Below are 16,671 nucleotides of genomic sequence, written 5' to 3' on the forward strand. Positions count from 1 at the left end.
TTACCTGAGAGTAAGTCTCATTGAACTCATTGGTACTCACCCCTGGGCAGACATGTATAAGACTGTGCTCACATTCAAATTGTGAATCTATTTCATTCCATTAATTTTGTTCCACTTGGGGAGCAATCTGTGAAAATTTGTTAATATCTGTTGCTAGAAATTCAATTTCCAACCGTGTGTGTGTGTGTGAGAGAGAGAGAGAGAGAGAGAGAGAGAGGTCACCCAGATAAGCTTTTTCTATGAAAACTCTTATGTTGAGTAATTTAATATAAATCAAATTGCAATAGCTGGTTGCTAGAAGGAATGGGAAGTTGATGTCACTGTTCTGTTCCATCTTGTAATCCCTTGAGAGCCATTTCCAGCTGATTTTCAGCCTGGCTTTTAGTTCAAAAAAAGGCAGTCTCTGCTGAGTCCAAATCAGCTGGCAAACCCATAAGCCAAGGCCAGCTCAGCCTGATCCCCCAATGTCATTCTGAGTCATGTTTATAATTTGGTGTTGAATACCATTTAAAAACTCCCTTCTCTGACTTATGAAACAGGCATCTCCTGCGGAACAGAATACAGCATCGAGCATCACACAGAGATCTGGTGTGCTATTATCAGAGAGAGGAAGGGATCATGTGATCTCAACAGTACTTACAGGGCAGGGAGTAGCTTATTAAAAATATGTGCCAGAGACACAAGAGGCATTGTTAATATCAGGATGGGAAGCTGAGCGAGATGAACTGGAAGTCCCCTCATAAATACAATACGGCCTTTAAACTTCAATCATGTGCTCTTGTTGAGGAGTGCATGCCACTCACACTTTGAGAATAATACACCAAGAGAAATGTCTCTTTGGGGAAGAGCTTGTGGCTCAGTGATAGAAGAGGGGCCAATTTGAAAGTGTTTGGCACCACTTCTGAGTGAATTGGACAAAGTAAGATTTTTTGCGAAATTCTGACCCCGCCCACAGGTTAGGGCTCCGAGGGCTGATTTTTTGGCCTACCGTAAAACGTGCTGTTTGCACTGCCAAACGTTGCAGGGGAGAATTTACAAGTGTTTGGCACCACTTTCGAGTGAATTGGACGACGTCAGATTTTTGGCAAATCCTGACCCCCGCGGGTTAGGGCGCCAGGGGCAGATTTTGTGGGGCGCCATGAAATGTAGTATTGTCACCGCCAAACGTTGCAGAGGGCTTTTCTGGGTGTTTGGTGCCATTTTGAAGAGAATCGGACGACGCTGGGTTCTGGGCAAATCCTTGCCTTATGAATCAGGGCACCGGGAGCTCACTTTATGCCCTACTGTGAAACGTAGCGTTCGTACCATCAAAGGTTGTAGGGGACCATTTGCAGGTGTTTGGCGCCATTTTCTAGTAAATTGGACAATGTTGGATTTTTGGCGAAATCCTGATTCTGCGGGTTAGGGCACTAAGGGCTGGGGTTTTTTTGCCTTCCGTAAAACATTCTGTTTCCACCACCAAACATTGCAGAGGGCCATTTGTCAGTCTTTGACACCACTTTAGAGTGAATTGGACAGTGTCGGATTTTTGGCAAAAACCTGACCCTGTGGCGAGGGCGGATTTTGTGGGGCGGCGTGAAACATCCCTGCTTCCAGTTGCCTCCCTCTTGAAGCTGCTTTTCCCTAGAAGAAGCAGCCATTGAGGTTTTATTGCATGCAGTCATATTTAACTTGCTGGTTTGCTCTCCGCAGACCTTGTATCGAAGTAGTAGTAGCAGTAGTAATTTATTTATACCCTGCCCATCTGGCTGGGTTTCTGCTAAAGAAGCTTAGGATAGAGCTACATGGAGATGGAAGGAAGAGACAGCCCTGACCAGAGTAGAATGGCAAATCCAGTTGATGGACTATGCCAAAAAGGCAACACTAACTGGGAAGCTCAGGAATCAAGAAACCAAGAAATTTTTAAAAAGAACAGGAAATGTTTATAATTTATATGCAAAATTATGGTAAACAGGTTAAAACATTAGCAGGATTTTAAATACACTTGTAATGTAACAGAATGTATAGATAACTTAAGAAGATGAAAAATTGGATATGCAGTTGAAAATGGAATGGACCAGTGGAAGGGATGGGGGGGGGAGTCTGGAGATTCAGAGCAATTTAGTACTATTTTTAAATGTATGTTTATTTTCTCTTTCTTTTTCTCTTTTTGAAAATCACATAAAAAGATTAATTTAAAAAAGATAGAGCTACATGCAGTAGTTCATATATCAAGGGGCTAGTCATTATTTTTGCTCTTGACAAATGCAATGTTGTAATTAAATGGGACAGATGGCCATTTCTATCCTTGTACAAGGCAATTAAAACATTTGTTTGGATGCAGTCTTGGATTGCACTTTGGGACTGTCACTATTTATCAGGTGAGATCCAGTCACACCCTAGTAAATTCAGCTTGCACAATTAAAGCTGATTTCAAGGTCTTGCGCAGCAAAACTGCTTCCCGGAAAGATCGGAGTTTGAATCACAGAGTTTTGAATGCCTTGAATCACAGGCTCTCCAAGAAGCAGAGGCTCCAGCCGGCAGGGGCGGGGCTTCCAGGGCGGGGCGGGGCCCCAGAGCACAGCCCCCACCTGCCACTGCTGGCCGGATGGAGGCTCCCACTTCTCGCTCGCTTGCAGTTGCTTGGTGCGGACGGAGCGGCGTAATTCAGGGTACCGTAATTCCCCGTCTCCTTTGCGCGCGCCGGCGGAAAAAGTTCCCCAGACCTCCGGCTCCTGGACGGCGGGACGTGGAGCAGGGAAAGCGCGCTCTGAGCATCATCACTCGGGCAGTTTTGGCGGCAGAGGTAAGCGTCCCGATCCTGCGCTTGAAATAAGCATGGATGAGGGGGATTTACCGGTAATCCCAGGAAAGCGAGCGCCGGGAGCGCAAGGCAGTTTTGCGCTTCTGGAATTGAGTCGCCCTGATGGAGAGGCGTCCGACGGGGCTCTTTCTCTTGGCCGAGGCTGCCCTTCGCCTCCTGCGATTGCCAGGGAAGGCAGGCAGGGGGCAGGGAGAGGTGACGATCGCGGCTCCAAGCTGCAGGGCGCGTTTACCTCCGGGTGCCAAGCGCTGCCGTGCCACCCCATTCCTTGCTTGGGGTGCTCCGCTGCTTTCTTGGGGGCGTTCAGTATCCCTGCGGAAAGTGGCAGGCGGCTCTCGCACCCTCCGCGTTCCTCTGTCCGTCCTCTGCGAGGATGGATTGAAATGGTGCGTTTTAACTTTTGCGATCCGGCCACTCCCTGCCGATCTGAAATCGCTTCCTCCCTCCAGCCTCCTAATGTCGCCGGAGACTGAGTTTAAAGTAGGGTAGCCCGATCGTAAGGCGCTTTGGTCAAAAATAACGCAACCCCCCCCCCCACCCCCTGCTCCGCCCAATATTTCTGTTGTGCTTTACTTTTGCCTTCCATCAAGCAAGCCCCAAATGGAGATACTGCGCTTGGAGTATCTTAGTGGCATCAGCGCAAAGTAGTAGATGCCACTGCTAGGAAGTCGATCCAATTGCCGCGTTCCTAGGAGCTTTGCTCCTAGCCTGGAACTCAGGGAGCGCCTTGGCGTTCTGCGTAATAATGCTGAAGTCAATGTAACCTGCAATTTTGCGCGTCTCCTTCACGATCTGCTTTGAAAACGCTATCCTCCTGCTTCGTTTCTGTCGTTGTAACACAATACCAAACCCCTCTCAAAAAGGAGGCGGGGAAATCCTCAGGGTTCACTAGTATGGGGTATTGGATCCTATCGATATGATCTTCCCGACGTCTCTACTGGGTACACGCTAGGAAAGCGCTCTGAGGATAAATAGCTGCCTTCATATTGGAGACATTTTGAGACATCTATTATTATTACTTATTGACTTCATATACAGTGGTACCTCGGGTTACGTACTTAATTCGTTCTGGAGGTCCGTACTTAACCTGAAACTGTTCTTAACCTGAAGCACCACTTTAGTTAATGGGGCCTCCTGCTTTGCTGCGCCGCCAGAGCACGATTTCTGTTCTTATCCTGAAACAAAGTTCTTAACCTGAAGCACTATTTCTGGGTTAGCGGAGTCTGTAACCTGAAGCGTATGTAACCCAAGGTACCACTGTACCGCCCTAGAGGGGACGCGAGTGGCGCTGTGGGTTAAACCACAGCGCCTAGGACATGCCAATCAGAAGGTTGGCGATTCGAATCCCCGCGACGGGCTGAGCTCCCATTGCTCGGTCCCTGCTCCTGCCAACCTAGCAGTTCAAAAGCACGTCCAAGTGCAAGTAGATAAATAGGTATCACTCTGGCGGGAAGGTAAACGGCGTTTCCGTGCGCTGCTCTGGTTCGCCAGAAGCGGCTTAGTCATGCTGGCCACATGACCCGGAAGCTGTACGCTGGGTCCCTTGGCCAATAAAGCGACATGAGCTCCGCAACCCCAGAGTCGGCCACAACTGGACCTAATGTTCAGGGATCCTTTTACCTTTACCTACCGCCCTGGACCCGGAGGTCTCAGGGCAGTTCACAGAATAAAATCAAAATATAAAAGCACAAAATGCATAATCAAAATAAAAACAACAACCCAATAACTCCGCCCCCTCCAAAAAAACCAACCAGCAACAGTGAAAGAGTATGAGATATTCAAGCCCCAATTGACAGTCTCTGCAGAAATACCATCACTCCAAAGCAGATTGTTCTCGGCCAAAAAATATTTCCCACCAAGTATTAAATCGGGCTAAACACATAATGAACTGAGTAGCAATAATCTAGGCCAGGCTATGTGCATATTACCCTCTCCTCTGGCTCCAGTGTGACACCACTGCCAGTGGTTGAAGCTCAGCACATGTGGCATGAGCCAACATCCATAGGTACTCTGTAGTTTTTTGAGAAATACTTCTGTCTGGTGCATTTTCCCTTAAACCAGCTTCTGTCCAGTTTGAAAATGGAAGCCGAAGTTAGGCTGAGGTGTGTACACTTCCGGCAGCCATTGCACATGCTCAGATGACAGTGCCAGTGAATAACTGGAGTTTGGTGCAGGGAAAACAAGTCAGGTAATGCATATCAGGTGAAGACACCCTCTGCCCTCTCTCTGGTCTGTACAGCAACTTTAAAAAATGGCTTGAAATGTAGCAGGGTGGCGGAGGAAGCAACCTTGTTGCATTTCAAGCTGCTAATGTGTTCATAGATGAAGCATGAACAACTGCTGATGGTTTTCCACAGTCTTCAGCTGTTACCAGATGACTGTCAATTGAGCAGTCCTCCCAGCTTGTTTCCAGGGAGATGAGATGATCGTGGCTATTTAATGACCATTTGTTCCTATTTGTTTGCAGGGAGGTTAGATGATGCTCGGTCAAAACAAGTGTTATCCCACACGTTCCTTTCTGCAAAAAGGTCTGATATTTTGAGGGAGCGGGTTCATGTTGCAAGCACTGCCAATCAACAATAACTGCCCGGCCTGGATTTTCTGCTTTGTGACTGAATCCCACCCAAAAATTAGACTGGAAGTGCCCACAGTTTGTGGGGCGGCCATACAGCAGCAGCAGCTGCTTGTTCAGCATTCATTCTGATGTGTTTGCAAGGAGGTTAAATGACAACTGCATCAAGCAACTGTGAACCCGTACCTTCAAGTGCATTTCCCTATCGCCTGCCACAAGGGGCAACTCGTTTGATTTGGGGTGGGGGGCTGCTGCGGAAAAGCACAAAATCCTCTTTAACTTTGCAACCTTAATTTGCAAATCCCACCTGCAAAATCTCCTGGAGATGCTGAGGATTGAAGCTGAGACCTTCTGTAAGCAAAGTCCTTCCTTTATAGAACTCCTGCTACTCAGGACTCCTGTTAAGGTGGGCCTGGTGAAAAAGTAAACAGTGCTCCTATACCTTTCATAAGGTAAAGGAACCCCAGACCATTAGGTCCAGTCGTGACCGACTCTGGGGTTGCGGCGCTCATCTCGCTTTATTGGCTGAGGGAGCCGGCGTACAGCTTCCGAGTCATGTGGCCAGCATGACTAAGCCGCTTCGGGTGAACCAGAGCAGCGCACAGAAACGCCGTTTACCTTCCTGCCGGAGTGGTACCTATTTATCTACTTGCACTTGACGTGCTTTTGAACTGCTAGGTTGGCAGGAGCAGGGACTGAGGAACGGGAGCTACCCCCGTCGCGGGGATTCAAACCACCAACTTTCTGATCGGCAAGTCCTAGGCTCTGTGGTTTAACCCACAGCGCCACCCGCGCCCCTTGTACCTTTAATAGCTGTGCCTAAAAGTTTACACAGCTAATTAAAGGCAAAAGGGACCTATCTGGTCCCCCCCCCCTTTCCAGCAGATCACACTAGCTAGCTCCTTTTAACTATCCTGTGGATGAGGGAATTTTTGCAGATTCAGACTGCTGTAATGGAGAAATGAGGAAATCTACACCTGGCAGAGCTCGAGGGAGCTATACCTGGCACAACCCCTTCTACACAGGGGTTAAAGGTGCACAACATCTTCCCATTCTTGCATCTAAAGTTCCATGACCTCAGGACTGAACAGCTTGCAGAAATAGCAATCCAGGTGCAAATTTGAAAGTACAACTTGGTTGCGAATGCCTGGCTGTCAGCTGGGAACAAGAGCATGAAATATTCACAGGCTAATGATCGCCCTTTCCACAAAGAAGCACAGATCAGGCACTGCTTGGTTTTGTTTTTTAAAGTTTGGATGTTTAGTAAAAGCAGGATTTGACATCCTGCCTGTTCGTTAGGTAGGCATGTGCTTGGCAGTTGTTGGGCCATTGTTTGGATGTGCATATATCTGCGCTGGGAGAAAGTTTGGCGTTAGTTCTATAGTGCCACTAGCAATGTGAATTTAAAGCCCAACAAAAGCATTGCCAGCTTTTCTTTTCTTTTTCATTTTATTTGCTCTCCTCCCATTTCTCTCAACCACCACCTGATATTTTATTTATCTAAAATAAAATTTATTAAGGTTTCTAGAGAAAAACATGAAACTTAATATCTTTTCCCTTTTTTAAACCAAACCAAGACTTTATTTAGATACAAGAAAATCATGAAGGTGGGAGGAGAAATAGAGAAATATATAATAAAGAGGTTAAAAGAGAAATAGAAAAAATACTTACTGGAAGAATAAGAAATCAGGATAACAAACTTTTTATAAAATAATGGAAATGGTTTATTGAATATTTACAGATAAATTGCAAACAAATAAAAACATTGGCAGGATTATTGTAATAACCTGCAGTTTCACAAGTGTATACATTTAAAGTAGATAATTAAATGAGCAAATTAAATGAATTTGGATATGCAGAAGATATTAAAAAATAAATTTAAGGGACTGCAGAAAGATGGGGAAGGAAGTCAAACTTTGAAATGTTAGCATGATTGTAAAACTAAGTAAATGTATCAATTTGAAAAGTATAAATAAAAACTTTTTAAAAAAGATACAGTGGTACCTCTGGTTGCGAACGGGATCCGTTCCAGAGGCCTGTTCACAACATGAAAAGCCTGCAACTTGAAGCGCTGTATCTGCGTAGGTGTGGCGCTTGTGCTCATGCGCAAAGCGTGATTTAGCGCTACTGCGCATGAGCGGGCGGCGAAACCCGGAAGTAACCCTTTCCAGTACTTCCGGGTCACCGCGGGACGCAATCTGAAAAAACGTAACATGAAGCAAATGTAACATGAGGTATGACTGTAATTGTTATGCGGGAAAGGGGGGAAGGAGGTTAAAAGAGAAAGATAAAAAAATATAATTGAATTGGATGAAGTGTGTATTGTGTATAATGGCAGACAGCTGAAGAATCAGAAGTTCTTTACCTCCCCCCCCCCCCCCGCCATCTGACATTTTAGAAGCTCGTCAGGTAAAGTTTTTCCTGACATGGGTATGGTGATGGAGGAAATTACCATACATGCTAAATATCAGCATCAGCCCTCTCTCAAAAAAACCAGGAGCAGGGTTGCCCCCAAAATAAAGACATGCCTCTCTCTCCACCCCCAAGAATCTGCCTTCTTTTTAAAAGACAAGAAGTTTTAAAACTATCATTCTTGCCATGTGCACAGAAATGCAATGATGGAAAGAGTGCCACATCTCTGAGAGAAGTTATGGCAAGGGGTGTGTACATGCTTATTTTCCTACAGAGATGAACCCACAGCACTCACACAGTATAATAATTGTGCTTATTGGACTAATAACTCTCGCAATGCAACTCAGTGGAATTTATTCAAATAGATTTTGGGATAGCTGTATATTTCTGTAACAGGGAAACAAGGTTGGGATTTTCCCCAGGCACAAGGGCTATTGCCAGTCCAGTGGGCTGCTCCTATACATATTTAGTCTAAGGAAAATCACACTGAGCTCTAGGGGACTTGCATTCAAGAAAGTGTAAACAGGACTGGAGCTATAGTGAGTTCAAGGACTTTCCTCACTCGGTGACAGCAGCAGTAAGTGACAAGTTGCACGCCTTCACAGATCAAATCCTACACATTTCATCATACAAACGATTTCTGCCGAAATACTTCAGGCCCTGTGCTTTTCAAGATGATCAAACAAACCACAGATGATGAAACCATGGCTCGTTTCTCTAAAGTTTCTTTGTTTTCCAACTTCTTGTGCCTTGTCCTTTGGCACTTTGGCAAGCTTCTGGGGTCAAGTGGTCAAACAAATTATAGTTAAGGAAAAGTACTATGTTGTTGTTGTTGTTGTTTATACCCTGCCCATCTGGCTGGGTTTCTTCAGCCACTCTGGGCAACTTCCGGCATGCACAATGCCAAGCTATGCTTTAAACACACGCAATGTTCACGCACAATCCCAAACTATGCTTTAAACACACGCAATGTTCACGCACAATCCCAAGCTATGCTTTAAACACACACAATGTTCACGCACAATGCCAAGCTATGCTTTAAACATATCGAGGTTTGCAAGCCAGCAACAAACCATGGTTTCAGATCATAGTTTGTTGACAGCAAACAAACTCTAGCAAACAAACCCTGCTGGGGCAGGGTTCACAGATAATGCCAATCAATGGCTTAATAAACCCTGGTTTATCATGTGCAAACCAGGCCACTGAAGGTTTGTTTATTTAGCAAACTGTATACAGTGGTACCTCGGGTTACATACGCTTCAGGTTACAGACTCCACTAACCCAAAAATAGTGTTTCAGGTTAAGAACTTTGCTTCAGGATATGAACAGAAATTGTGTTCCGGCGGCGTGGCGGCAGCAGGAGGCCCCATTAGCTAAAGTGGTGCTTCAGGTTAAGAACAGTTTCAGCTTAAGAACGGACCTCCAGAACGAATTAAGTACTTAACCCGAGGTACCACTGTATATCTCTGGATTATAAATTGAAACTTTAAAGTGGTTTAGAGGAAGCCGTGTACTTTCAGTGCACACTGATTGAACTTTAAATGCATGGTGTGGATCTGCCTGCACTATTCCCCTTCCTCCATCCTATTTGGCTTCAAAACCATGATCAGCGGAAAACTATGGCTCCTTTAAAAGATCAGTTGTGGTGGATGTGTTTCCTTTGAAGACAGTTCATTACTTCCATCCAAGGCAATATGTTTCTATAGGGAGGGGGTGCCAGGGGATATTAGGGGAGTCTTTAGGGAAGGGATGGGGAGCCAGGAGCCCTCTAGGGGTTGGCGGATACGGCCCATTCTCCATCTCTGCCTGAGGGTGTGTGTGTTATCACCTGTGGACAAGAAGAGTGAGGGTAAGAGCCTTGGCCAGCATCCAATTGGAACTGAATGTACACCCTTGAACAATTTCCCAGAACCCTTTGCACTGTGTGCAGATTGCGTAACAAACATGCAAGAATTCCTTGGCAGGCCAGCCAGTTGGAAGGGGTTCTCTGAAGAGCAGAAAGCTCGACAGCCACTTCTTAATAGGACATGTGAACAAAGACCATTCCATTGTACCTATCCAACCTCCCAAAATTTCAACAACTCTAGCTATGGTTTGACCCCTTTCCGTTTTAACAGTACAAATTCTACAAACACCCTCCATATCTCCTCAAAATAATTTCTCCTGTGTATTCCCCGTCTTACCTTAATGGCACATGTTAATTTATCGTTAATAGCTATATCCCACACCTCTTTATACCATTCTTCCATTTTATATTCTACTTGCCTCTTCCACTTCCTGGCTATAATAATTTGTGCAACTGTCAATAAATTTGTGAGCAAGTTCTTCCTAGCCTGTGAACCTTCCACCCCTTCGTCAATTGATAATAATGTTACCTCTGGACTTTCAGTCAGCTTTAACCCGGTGGTTTCTGTTATCTCCTTAAACACCCTTTGCCAAAAATTTTTTACATATTTACACCCCCACCACATGTGAACGTAATTCCCTGTTTCCTGGCATTCCCTCTAATGTAACACTGAATATTCCTTGTTTATTTGATTTCATTTGACTGGTGTTAAAGAAGGCCAGTTTTTAATCACGTGGGTCTCTTGCCCTTTGTCCAAGCAGCTCGGGGTAGTGGTTATGGGGAAGGTTCTTAGCTCTGTGGAGTATGCCAGGTTTGCATGCTGAAAATGCCAGGTTGATCCTCATTAGCTCTATAGGTAAGACTGGGAGCATCCCCAATCTGAAACCCTGAGAGTTGCTGCCAGTCTGTGTTGTCAGTACAGTGGCACCTTCATTCTCAAACTTAATCCGTTCCGGAAGTCCGTTCCAAAACCAAAGCGTTCCAAAACCAAGGTGCGCTTTCACATAGAAAGTAATGCAAAACAGATAAATCCGTTCCAGACTTTTAAAAACAATCCCTGAAACAGCAATTTAATATGAATTTTACTATCTAACGAGACCATTAATCCATAAAATGAAAGCAATAAACCATGTACCGCAATCACACAATCAATCAATCAATTAGTAGCTGAACTGGCTTCCACAGTCACAAAAAAAACAAAACGAAAAAAACGCAAAATGAACAGCAAAAACAGACAGACCTCAGCGTAACCCTCAAAATGGAAGTGTTACTCTTAAATTGAAGTGTATCTCTCAAAATGGAGCACATTCGGCTTCCAAAAAAGGTTCCCAAACAGGCACACTTACTTCAAGGTTTGCAGTGTTTGGGTTCCAAGTTGTTTGAGTACCAAGGCATTTGAGAACCAAGGTACCACTGTATAGATGGAACAATGGTTTGGCTCAAGGCTGCCTTGTGTGTTGATATCCTCTCAACAGCCCTGTGAGTTAGGATAGGCAGACAAATAGTGATTGTCTCTAAGTGTTGGGTTCATGTCTGAGCAGCGACTTGAGCTGAGGTCTCTCGAGTCCACCTTCAGTGCATCGCATCACGTTAACTCATTCATTGGTTGAGCATTGCTCCTATATTAGAGGTAAATCCAAGTAAATTATCCTTATTGGGGTAAAGATGCTCTGTTCCGTTGAGCTAAACTAAAGGGTAAATCCCCACTAAGTTTTCCCCTTTTACTGCTGGAATCTCCTGGCTTTTTTAATATATATACTTTATTAAAGATTTCTCAGTTTATAAAAGTATGTGCATGTCTCTTTTTTCAAGTTGCGTTTTCGACAGATCAGTTTCATTTGTTGTGAGACATTAAAAAGGGTAAAGGGACCCCTGACCATTAGGTCCAGTCGTGGCCAACTCTGGGGTTGAGGCGCTCATCTCGATTTACTGGCCAAGGGAGCCGGCGTACAGCTTCTGGGTCATGTGGCCAGCATGACTAAGCCACTTCTGGCAAACCACAGCAGCGCACGGAAACGCCATTGACCTTCCCACCACAGTGGTACCTATTTATCTACTTGCACTTTGATGTGCTTTCGAACTGCTAGGTTGGCAGGAGCAGGGACCGAGCAACGGAAGCTCACCCCGTCGCAGGGATTTGAACCACCGACCTTCTGATCGGCAAGCCCTAGGCTCTGTGGTTTAACCCACAGCACCACCCACGTCCCAACAGCGCTGTGAGACATTAGTATTACATTAATGAATGAAATATGTTTTTGTGTGTGCGTGGGGTGTGTGTGTTGGATCAGGTTAGCCATATTGATTTGTATGCTGTCGGTGGATTCTTGTCTTGTTGGGCTGTGTATGTGATAAAGGGTAAACATATCGGGGTGAAGGCGTCTTCTATTTGCTCCCATGTCTGTTTCAGATTATTGTTAGTTTTTCTAATAAGGCTGTTTCCCATACAATTTGATACCATTGGTCCACGCTTACTCCTGACAGGTCTCTCCAGTGTCTGGCTATGATGTTTCTAGCTGCTGAGAGTAGGTGGGTTATGAGCTCTTTGTGATGTGAGTGGGCATTATTACCTTGGAATATGTTTAGTAGGGCCAGTTGTGAGGTGACTTCTAATACTTGCTTAGTTATTTTGCATATTTCTTGTATGATTGATGTCCAGACGAGTTGGATTTTAGGACATACCCACCATGTGTGCCTGTGGAGGTCCAGTGTTTTGATGAGGTTCCTAGGCCTATTAGTGTTAGTTTCCATGGTGTTAAGTACCACTTGTAAGTGAGTTTCAGAGTGAGTTCTTGTCTTTTCTCTGATATGGATTTAAAGGGAGGTTGAATCTCCTGGATTTTTCAGGTCCCACCATTCTATCCTGCGTACTCTTGCCACATAGAGTGCTTTCGTAGATAAACCATAAATAAATTTAAGGTAAAGGGACCCCTGACCATTAGGTCCAGTCACGGACAACACTGGGGTTGCGGTGCTCACCTCACTTAATTGGCCGCGGGAGCCGGCGTGCAGCTTCCAGGTCATGTGGCCAGCATGACTAAGCCGCTTCTGGTGAACCAGAGCAGCACACGGAAACGCCATTTACCTTCCCACCAGAGCAGTACCTATTTATCTACTTGCATTTTGATGTGCTTTTGAACTGCTAGGTTGGCAGGAGCAGGGACCGAGCAACGGGAGCTCATCCCGTCACGGAGATTCGAACCGCCGACCTTCTGACTGGCAAGTCCTAGGCTCTGTGGTTTAACCCACAGCGCCACCCGCGTCCCTATAAATAAATATAGTTCCCCCCCCAAAAAAAGTATTGATCCATGTTTGTTATTGTTTGTAGCAAAGTAATACAAGTTTCTCAGAGCTCCTGTTGGCTGCTTTAAGCTAGAAAGACCCAAGGTTACTGGCGCTGATGTTATAGGGTGCTAAATTGTTCTTTGTGGCTTACCTCTATATTAGCAAGGATTTTCAGAAGAAATGAAAGTTCCGGTAGATGCCGCAGTGTTTTTGGCAAATCAGCTTTTGGCTAAACCTGTGAGCCCGCTTTCAGTACCATCCCCACCCCATTACTAAGTGTGCAGTCTTTGATCGCTTGATTAATCAACTAGAGATTTAGTGGAATAACCAGTGGGGGGTCAGTTATAATAGGTGGACTATGTGTTTACATGTATTTATATTTTCAAAGCTATTTTTGAAATCAAAAGGAATCAAAAAGGGAAATACTGACAATTACTCCGTCTAACAAACAGATGCCAAGAATGATGATTTTGCAAAAAATCATGCTTGGTTGAACAACTGAAAAGGTATATTTATTCTGGTTTTGATGATGCACACATTTACTTAAGTTTAATTTGGTTAAAAGGCAGGTGGTCCTCCACAAACACTTCTGAATACCTAGGCACAAAGATATCTGTGAACTCTCATTGATTCTCTGACCCTGTAGAAGGCTTCTAATCTTTAATGCTTTAATTTATTATTATTTGTTTTGTAGTTTGTGCATTGCTAAGCGTGTGCAAAGAACATTAACCATACTTTTTCTTTTTTTGTATTCCATTATTTCATTAAATAAAGAAAAATAAAAGGCGGCTGGTCAGTTGAGGACCCTAAGTGTTGCTGAATAAGTAACAGCCACTTCATATCTTTAAAACTGATATGTTTATGGTGACCATACACAAAGGAGGACAAGGGCTTTAAGAATTACGTAGAAGAGAGAATTTTGAAGGTGCCTTGGTTAAATCTCCTCTTTGACGCAAAACCTGTCCTCTCTTGCATTTGGCCACCCCTAGGTACAAAAGTGCACCTGAGCTTAAAAGGTAAAGGGACTCCTGACCATTAGGTCCAGTCGTGGCCAACTCTGGGGTTGCGGCGCTCATCTCGCTTTGACTGGCCGAGGGAGCTGGCGTACAGCTTCTGGGTCATGTGGCCAGCATGACTAAGCCGCTTCTGGCGAACCAGAGCAGCGCACGGAAACGCCGTTTACCTTCCCGCCAGAACGGTACCTATTTATCTACTTGCACTTAAATGCCAAAATATTCAGGCAACTTTGTCCATTCTGAGCATGCCAACTCCTGTTGTTCTTTTAATGGCATTTGATACAGCAGGCCTTTCCTGGCATTGTAGTAACCTTCAACTGTTAAATTTCTGAGTTTCGGTCTGCTGTTAAAGCAAAGCTGGAAAAGAGGTGGCGATACCAGAATCTGCATCTTCCTCTTCCTTTCTAATTATTAAAAGGAATGGGTACCCTGCCTTGTCTCAGATCTGATAGAGATTTAATGCACTCTAATTATTCCTGAGGCAATTTCCTCTCATTTGTTCTGGTTTCTCTTTTCCTGCATTTCAGACTGGCAACAGCTATTCTCCCATATTCCTTTTGCAGAGCTTATGATAAAAGTATGCTCTGGCCAGCTGCTCCTGCAAAAGAGGGCAATCGCAGCTACTCTAAGCTGCAGAACCATGTGGGTTTGGTTCCACTGGGACGCAACTGCTGGATCTTCCAGGGGTAGCTAGGAAGTGGGGTTGACATGCTATAATTGTTGTGTGTGCCTGCAAATAAAAACTGCTGTGGATGCAAGGTGATGTAGGTTTCAAGGAGAATAGCAGATAATTTGCACCACACATGCCATGAAACTAGGAGTGTCCAGTACCGTTGAGCTTGAATTGGGAACTGTTGCAGTGCAACAGTTAGAGTTTAGACTAGGACCTGATTGGCCAGGATTCAAAGCCCCATTCTGCCTAATGGACTATATGGAATTGGCTGAAATGACTGGCAGAATCCGAGACCAGGGAGAAGAGTCGGTGTAAGAAGATTGAAAGAAATTTAAAGACTATTTACAGAAACATTGTAAAATCTTTGAATGTTAATGACGATGGAATGAAATGAATTGGTTCTAGTAATAAGGTAAAATAAGAATTTGCAAGAAGGGATGGATATTAGATGAAAATTTGAAGTTAGAAATAGGTGAGGATAAATAATTAAGGGTAAAATATGGGGTTATGAATTTGGAAGAAGATTGGAAGAAGATTTGGAAGAATTTGGAAGAAGTCGGTGGAATTTGCTAAATAAATTTGTGAATGGAATACAAAAAAGGGAGGTGTGAGGAAGTCACGAAAATAAGTAAATGAATGTAAGATATCATAAAAGAGGGATTTTTCAGTTTGTATTTTTACTTTTTCATTTTATGTTAAATTTTGGTTTTTGTATTTTTGTATTTTCTTTGTGTGTTATTATTCTGAAACTTTTTTTCTGTTAAAAACTTAATAAATATTATTATTAAAAAAAAAAAAGCCCCATTCTGCCTAACCTACCTCACGGGGATGTTGTGATGATGAAATGGAGAGGGAGAACCATGCAGGCCACCTTGAACACTTCGAAGGAAAGGTGTAGCATAAAATACGCTGCAAGATCTAGACTCCCTTCATGCACACCGAAGGTGTAAATAGTTGAATAAACCATTTTTGTTATCTTATTTTTGAAATCGTTTTTATTTGATTTTACAAATGTGGATTTATAACAATGCCTAATACATATCCGTATATAGAGATTTATCTGAATCTCGAGACTTCCCACCAGCCCCTCCATGGGTCCTATTGTCAACATTTTCAACTGCATATTATTTCAAAATCTATATGTTGTATCTGTCCATATTATCCATAGTGCTTGTTACATTACAGTAGTATGTTAGATAAATTATTTTTTAAAATCCCATTTTTCTCGAAGTTTTTGTCTTCTGGGTTTCTGAACTTCCTGGTCAGTTTAGCCATTTTGGCGTAGTCCATAAGGTTAGTTTGCCATTCCTCTCTGGTAGGGACGAATAAACCATAATTCTTAAAGCTTTGACAGTCTCCAAAGGAACACAGACCCCGTGTGAGTGCCTGGAACCCCCAGGAATCTTGCACAGAATGGGGGTAGCACCTAATTTTTGTAGCAACCTGATGGACTGAGGGCCAAACTGCACGTTAAGTAATTGGTGCTTACAAAAAAAGAATCAATTTTCAATACTCCATTTTTAGTACAAAGAAAATGCAGCCACTTTCCGGGTGATGCCCTGAAAAACCCTGCAACTAGACTGAGATGTCCTCTAATCGTGATGAAGTTGATGACAGTCCTACAGCATGATCAACCTCCCCTTTCTGTATTTGCCTGCCGGTTCATTCCACCACCACATCCTTCCCTGCTGCCCTGATATGGCGAAACTGACAAGCTGCAGGAACTCTTATCAGTTTCACTCATGTGTGGTTGCAATCTTGCCTCAAACTGCTATTCAGGCACAGTACAATTTAGCATCTGTTAGCACTGGATTCTGCCATTGGAATCCAGTATGAAGCATTTGGATTGATAAGATTTTCTTTTACTGCTCTGGCAGGTCTTTGGAACTCCCCCCCCCCCTTTTGGAACTCCCCCATGTCACCGGCGCAAAAAGAGAACACGGGTGGTAGGTTTCTGACAGGAGCACCTGCACACCATTCCCCTTTATTAGAGGTTCTGTGATGGTAAAGGACCCCTGGACGGTTAAGTCCAGTCAAAGGTGACTATGGAGTTGCGGCACTCATCTC

At 44.1% G+C, this 16,671-nt stretch overlaps 1 protein-coding gene across 1 annotated transcript in view; it reads left to right on the forward strand.

Annotated features, from left to right (window-relative positions):
- Positions 1-2,203: 2,203 nt before the first annotated feature.
- Positions 2,204-16,671, forward strand: part of FRMPD1 (FERM and PDZ domain containing 1) — a 91,242-nt gene continuing 76,774 nt past the window's right edge. Inside the window, exon 1 of the mRNA XM_081844772.1 lies at positions 2,204-2,785. The gene's annotated coding sequence lies outside the window, so the exon portion shown is untranslated. The remainder of the gene's footprint in view (positions 2,786-16,671) is intronic.

The sequence above is a fragment of the Podarcis erhardii genome (genome assembly GCF_964252035.2).
Source record: "Podarcis erhardii genome assembly, chromosome: 17".
Classification (NCBI taxonomy): domain Eukaryota; kingdom Metazoa; phylum Chordata; class Lepidosauria; order Squamata; family Lacertidae; genus Podarcis; species Podarcis erhardii.